This window comes from Limulus polyphemus, unplaced genomic scaffold (assembly GCF_000517525.1).
Source record: "Limulus polyphemus unplaced genomic scaffold, Limulus_polyphemus-2.1.2 Scaffold4429, whole genome shotgun sequence".
Classification (NCBI taxonomy): Eukaryota; Metazoa; Arthropoda; class Merostomata; order Xiphosura; family Limulidae; genus Limulus; species Limulus polyphemus.
The window spans coordinates 40,214-47,877 of record NW_013670039.1 but is presented as its reverse complement, the minus strand read 5'-3'; the positions used below and the strand labels follow the sequence as shown (position 1 = coordinate 47,877).

The 7,664-nt window shown below is 34.9% G+C and overlaps 1 long non-coding RNA gene across 1 annotated transcript in view; it reads left to right on the top strand.

Annotated features, from left to right (window-relative positions):
- LOC111088779 overlaps positions 1 to 7,664 on the top strand; it is a 66,746-nt gene that overhangs the window by 31,401 nt on the left and 27,681 nt on the right. Inside the window, exon 2 of the long non-coding RNA XR_002613200.1 lies at positions 2,721 to 2,795. This is a non-coding gene — a long non-coding RNA (uncharacterized LOC111088779). The remainder of the gene's footprint in view (positions 1 to 2,720; positions 2,796 to 7,664) is intronic.

Genomic DNA, 7,664 nt, shown 5'->3' with positions numbered 1-7,664 from the left:
ACAGCAAATGTACAACGTTTCGACAAGGTTTTGTCATCATCAGACAAAATCTTGTCGAAACGTTGTACATTTGCTGTTTATGTTAAACTTATATAAAAGTTTTTCTTCATTACCCATTCAAGCCGTCTCCAGCCATTATTAGTCTCAAAGTGGGTTCCTCGTCACCGAATTTGAGGACATGCACTTAATAATACTATGAAGGATTTCTTTCTGGTTTATAGACAATAGTGTTTGCTGTAGCCTATAGTATTTACTATCATATAAGAAAACTGATTAGCGAGGTTTCGTAGTTGAAATTAAACGGCTTTCCATAATTTAAAAAGAACAGGATTAAGCCTCGAAGCAGCGACGAGATGCTTTTCTAATCATTTTCGTGTGAGTGTATGTATGCCTAACAGCTACTTAGCTGAGCGTGATATCGAAAGGTTATCTCCAGTTTTTAAGTTGCCTTCCGAACGATAACTATTCAGAAGATACGATTTGTGTTCTAAGAATGAAATTGCCGATGGCGGGAGTTAAACTTGAGAATGGAAAGAATTGATGTTTTTTTTTTGTTTTGTTTTTTAAGGGCAATAGACTCTGTGAAAGCAAGAAAAAAATATTTTCAAAAATCATCCAGACATGAACGCTTTTCTTTGGTTTATCAAAACACATCTTGTCGTTTCAGTAATATTTAAGATGTATATAAAACTTTGGCCACCGTTTGGTGGAGTTGTTTTCAATGCTAAAAGAAATTCACCTGGTGGGAGAATTTCACAATGAAGCTACTATGTCCTAAAAAAAGAAAAACGTTCAGTAACAAAATCGTTGCTTCGTGTTTGTGCGATGAAAATATACTGATGCACATCTCAGTGTTGAAGTGAAACTGGTCAAGTCGTTATTTGGTTTGCCAACAGTCTAGATCGGCTGGAACAACACTTAACATAGTTTAATACAAATACCATATATGTATGTGTACATCCGCGTCGAACTCGAGTATCGAGCCACTTAAGATACTCCTGTTTAATGTGACTGATAACAAATATGCATAGTTGGCTTAATCAGAGGACTTTATTATGCGTTTATAAATACTTGCATACATTGTTCTTCATACTTTAAACTTGTAACTTGAGAATTCAGGGAAGTGATTCAACCGTTCATAACTTCACGAGCTTGAAAGCTCGCGCATTCATTGATTCGCTTGTGAATGAAAACCATACCGACAGTTTAAGTATTCTAACTATATACTTTTATGGTATAGTAAACGCCATGTCAATGTACGAGGTGTAACGTAACATACAGCATAGATGATGCACGCAGGGTTTTAACGTAGACTACTTATTTTTTTTTTTTTTTTTTTTTTACAATATACATTTATAGTGCCTTTTCTGTTTCTGTATTGTAACATGTTAAAAATATCGGCAAAAACCATGTTGGTTTCGCATACAATTTTAGTTAATCAATTCCATTCATTGGAAACCGATGTTCGTTTACATGCGATTAAAGATTTGGAATTTCAAAATGTATAAACTTTCAAAATAATCGGAAGGATGACGAGCATCACTTAGTATATTGGAGCAATTTATTGAAATTGTATAAATACTCTGGAATATCTCGTTTATTAGGGTTAAGTGAAGGAATATCACCTTTCAAAATAATCGGAAGGATGACGAGCATCACTTAGTATATTGGAGCAATTTATTGAAATTGTATAAATACTCTGGAATATCTCGTTTATTAGGGTTAAGTGAAGGAATATCACCTTTCAATATAATCGGAATTCAGTGTGGGGATATCGCTTTTCAATTGAAATTATATTGAAAATGATTCCTTTTCCAGGGATATGAAATTACATAAAAATGTAGTAAAGGGATAATTTTAAGGTAATTTTACAATGAGGGGATCTATCTATCCTTGATGGTCCGTGTTGAAAATTAACTTTCAGACATTGTATTTAACCTCAGATTCCACAACTCGGAAGAGTTATTTGTTTTAAAATTTAATAATAATAATAATAAAACGTGGAATATTTTCTTTGGATGTTAATGAATTCCCGGTGTTGGAACAGTTTTGGATTTTTTTTTGGGGGGGGGAGTTGCAGAAAACTTTTAAGTAATTCCACAAGGACTATCCGCGCATAACAGTACCCCACTGCTAACTCTTGGGCTAAATGTTTGCCTGACCGTAAAATGTACCCACGGGACGCATTTTTTGAGGCAACCGGACGTGAACCATTCTTAGTCTGAGCACATTAACCGCTAGGCCACGCCCAGCTCCACGAAATGTGCTAGAAAGCGATTTTTAAAGCTAGTTTGATGTTGCATTAGAGTGATGGCTGTTTAACCACACTCGTTAAGGCCTTTCCTTATTTCTTGTTGCTCTATTGATCCAGTGTAATCTTTATGCATGCATCTCTCTCTGCCTTTGTATAAAATACAAGTTAACTACATGGCGAGGGATTTGATTTAAACGTCGTAACCCTTTTTAATTTTATTGGTGAATTTTGGCAGTTGAATGAAGTTATTGGGTAACATACAACTCCACCTATATTTCTTTAGATGTTAATATTTAACAACTAAAAGGAAGGAAAAATAACGAACTCTGTAGTAACAAGTTAACAAGTGTTTTGTTTTAATTTCATTGACTGTTTAACTGATTTCACCTACTTTTTGAAACTGTATCAATGTTTTAAAAGTGATTTAAAGAAAAACAACTAATTATGTTTTAATACGTCATTTCAGTCTCCTACGATACTGTTTTTAAAAATCCCTTGAAATCGATATTTCTTGAAGAAGAGGAATGAAATCAAAGAAGAGGTAAGAAACAACATAGACCAAAAAAAAAGTATTTATTTATTTGTAACTTCTAATTTGACACTTTCCTTAAATTCGAGGTTTTGTATACTTTTTATTGTAACTGACTTCAAGTTTCGAAACACCAATAAATCTTGTACATATTTTAAAATGTTTTCACCTTGTCGGTTTAAAAACTGTTTTATATCTTATCTGCGATTATTCTTGAATCATACTATTTTTGTTGTATTCTCTTCACCCACGCGTAGAGTTATCCTTTAAATCATACTGATTTAATATGCATCAGAAGACTGGTTTTTCATTGAGTCATGCTTCAGCAATTTCGGGTATGTGTTAACACTTGAAAAAAAAAAGTGAAACGTTTAAGTATTTTTTTTTTTTTTACTAAATTCAGTCTTCATTTGCGATTCTTATGTAACTCATCAAAAATAAACACTTAAGTTGTTTATTCCACTGTATCACCGGAATAAATGTTCAGACTTTCTTAACAATCGTTTGACTGAATGACATTTGTTCTCTCATGATAATTGAAACAGTTAACGGAAGTCTTGCATAGAAAACGTTGAATCCAGTGATGTATTTGAATATAGTAACCATTAAGTTAGGCATATATGTTCTTTAGAAATTTTACATTTAAATATAACTCGCTTTACGTGTCGGGCAGCGTGGACAGAATTCACACGGATCCTGGAAAATGTCTCGGAAAGTCGTTGTATTTTCTTTTGGAAAGTTTGTGTAAATCCTGGGTGTTTGAATGTTTGCAGTTATACCATAAACAGCAGTATTCTGGACTGTTACTTAAATTATACCACAAGCAGCAGTATTCTGGACTGTTACTTAAATTATACCACAAGCAGCAGTATTCTGGACTGTTACTTAAATTATACCACAAACAGCAGTATTCTGGACTGTTACTTAAATTATACCACAAGCAGCAGTATTCTGGACTGTTACTTAAATTATACCACAAGCAGCAGTATTCTGGACTGTTACTTAAATTATACCACAAGCAGCAGTATTCTGGACTGTTACTTAAATTATACCACAAACAGCAGTATTCTGAACTGTTACTTAAATTATACCACAAACAGCAGTATTCTGAACTGTTACTTAAATTATACCACAAACAGCAGTATTCTGGACCGTTAATTAAATTATACCACAAACAGCAGTATTCTGGACCGTTAGTTAATTTATACCACAAACAGCAGTATTCTGGACCGTTAGTTAATTTATACCACAAACAGCAGTATTCTGGACCGTTAGTTAATTTATACCACAAACAGCAGTATTCTGGACCGTTAGTTAAATTATACCACAAACAGCAGTATTCTGGACCGTTAGTTAAATTATACCACAGACAGCAGTATTCTGGACCGTTAGTTAAATTATACCACAAACAGCAGTATTCTGGACCGTTAGTTATTTAAGTTGTCGGTGCAATTTTTCTGATTGACATTTTCAAAATGGACTAAAAAAAAAGAGCTTGTTAAACTTGAGTAACCCTCTGATTTTGAATCATAGAGATCCATTTTTATTTACATACATGCTCCCACGTGCCACATGCCTTGACACTCTCTATCGTTATGATATTTAAGATTTAGATTGTTTTTGTATTTGTATATACCAGCGACGTAAGAATTGTACCTAAATTTAAAATTATGTAATAAAAATATTTATCTGCCACTACCCACTGAAAGCCATCATCGAAAGTGAACGTCTCGCACGTGTGAAAACAAATACTGTATGACAATAAGCTGCAGGTTTACGTCTTACGTCCTGAAAGAAAATTTATTTTATCCATTATCAGGTACACATATATTAACGGTTTATTGTAATATTTAAAAACTTTTTTTACTACAACAAAAAATATTATTGTTAATAACTTCCTTACACGATGCCTCAATCAGTTAAACTAATCCCCCTCACCACACACACACACACACACACACACACACACACACCTAGAAGCACGTGCAGTATGTAGAGTTGCAGGTTCAAATCCCGCTTCTCCCTTTTAGGGCCTTAAGGCCATCCAATGAACCTATATTTTGCAAATGGTCTTATTTTTTGTGAATAAAACCTACAAAATCCTATAGTTTCAACCGATCTAAAACCACACGTGTGTGTAGTTTTGTTTTCATAAAAAAATGTGAAAAACAAAACAAAGTAAACAAAACCCATAATAAAGGAATGATAACTTGGTAAGCATTCTTTGAAAAACATAAAAACCCTGTTTTGATCCTACTAATTTCTGAGATTTTATAAGTGGTCTAGCTTAGAAAACTGTATGCCAAAGACATTAGGCAGAAAACCTATAACAAAAAAACATTTTTTGGTGAGTGATTCTACAAAACTTGTATATATTCACGTTACAGCTTGGACTTTTACCCTATTTTATTTATTTAAAATAGACTGGGAACTGTGCAGATTTCACAGTGAATATAACTGCTCAGGACAGTGTATCACATTTAAAGTTTCTCTTATCAGAATTGTTTAGGCCTAGTTATTATAGTTAGTTTAGGCTAAACAACTTGAGTAGTTTGTCAAAGATATTGACTTTTTTTTTTCTTTCATGAAAGCGTTTTTAAATCATTTTCCCATTTCCTGAACAGAGTAAGTCAAGTTCTAAATCCTCCTTTCTTTCTTACTACCATTGTCATAAACGTATTGCTTTTAGGGTTACTTTTAGACAATTCGAAATATAAATCAGGCCACGTGATTTTGGGATATTTATTTTGCATACTGGCAGGGAGATAATTTACCATTTATCAAAATTGATTCTTGAAATCGTAAAGATTGACCAAAATTAACCACTAATTATCAGAGAAGTTATCATGCAATACAGTCCTATTTTGTTTGCCATAACGCAGGTAATATTGCTGTATAATAATAATAAAAAAAACATTGTCTCATTCTTGTCAATAAGGCCTAGATGCACGTTATGGTTACAGCGCAAAAACATTTTTTTTTCTTGTTTTATTGCGGTAGAAGACTGGCATGCCAAGTACCAAAATGGCGGTTTATTTTGTAGATTGACGTCGTGCTTTTGGTAATTATAAGAACCTTGTGATATCGGCACACTTAGCATCATTGCCAAGTTGTTGTCGTGTTCTGTGGAAAACCGTAGAGAGCGCTTTTACACGTTAAGGCAAATCTCTTGGATGTATAGAACATGTGTATGTGTGTGACACGATCCGTTTGTTATCATGTTTTTGTGTGTGCAGTTTTCAGCTCCAAATATTAGAGTGAATCAAACTTAGATACCACGTAGAGACAGTATCTGGGCGGGGGGTCAGACGCCAGATTTTTTTATTTCTCTTCTAGAACTACTAACATTTTATGTGACTTTATAATAATGTTTTCGTGATGAATCGAATAATTATTTTCCCCTCCTCCGGCTGTGTAAGGAAACGAACAGTACACAGACCTCTGATTATGTTGTGTAGTCTTGGACAGCTATAGAGAAAAGAAAACAGGTGTAATCTGCTGTAAAAATTAGCAACTACGACTTGTTATTATGTGTATTACGGGGATTGTTATACATTATACTTGAAACAACATAACGAACTTTAGGTTGGTAGCAGTTTCAACATGATATAACATTAACAAGTTGTAGTATGGTAGCAGTTTCAACATGATATAACAGTAACAAGTTGTAGTATGGGAGTAGTTTCAACATGATATAATAGTAACAAGTTGTAGGATGGGAGCAGTTTCAACATGATATAACAGTAACAAGTTGTAGTATGGGAGCAGTTTCAACATGATATAACAGTAACAAGTTGTTAGGATGGTAGCAGTTTCAACATGATATAACAGTAACAAGTTGTAGGATGGGAGCAGCTTCAACATGATATAACAGTAACAAGTTGTAGGATGGGAGCAGTTTCAACCTGATATAACAGTAACAAGTTGTAGGGTGGGAGCAGTTTCAACATGATATAACAGTGGCAACCGTAAGTTGACAGCCAATCAACGACCAGATTTGAGCGAAAGGATAATATTGTTGTGCTGATATAGAATATTTGGTGTCCGTTTCACCGGTTCCTAGGTTCGGTTGTTTACTTTAAATATTTCAAAGAAAGTCACCAATAAAGTTTTACTGTGACGAAAAACCCCATGTTTACATTTACACGTTTCTTAGAAAATCCAGTCTCCATGGTGACTGAAGTATTGATGTCTGTACACACAAAAATGTTGTGGAGAATCTTCGGGCTAGCGTCAAGCCCATGTTTACAGCCGTGCTTTTTAGGATTTGTTTTTAATGTTCTAAAACTACAGTATGCTTTTTGGCTTCCGCAAATTTGATTGAGTAACTCGTGAACTCAATCAAACCCAATAGTGACCGGTGTAAAGACTTCATATTACACCCGGGGGTAGCCCGAACCTGATTTCATATTACCCTTGCACTGTTCAGATTACCCCCACTCGCTGATTTAGCTAAAATGGTAAATTCTAATGCCTACAACTCATAATACGTTTATTGAACAAAACACGTGAAACATACAAGATTGAAAGCTATAGATATGTCTTACGACAGCGTTTTCCGAAGTGAGGGACACCCTCACACTAGGCGCAAATGGTCTCTTGGGGGAAGAGCACGAGCGATTAGGGTAGCCAATAGTGTAGTACCGTATTTTCACGTAAATAACCCACCCACCCTGGTATGCCCCGCACTGGAAGAAAAAAAGTGTTCTAGGAAACATTTAGGCGCGTATTACCCTCACTCGTGTATACCCCGCAAGCCAGCGAAATAGACAAATTTTAAAAGACGAGGAAAATTCGCCCCCTCCTCCCCAGTGGCACAGCGGTATGTCTGCGGACTTACAACGCTAGAATCCTGGTCTCGATACCCGTGGTGGGCAGAGC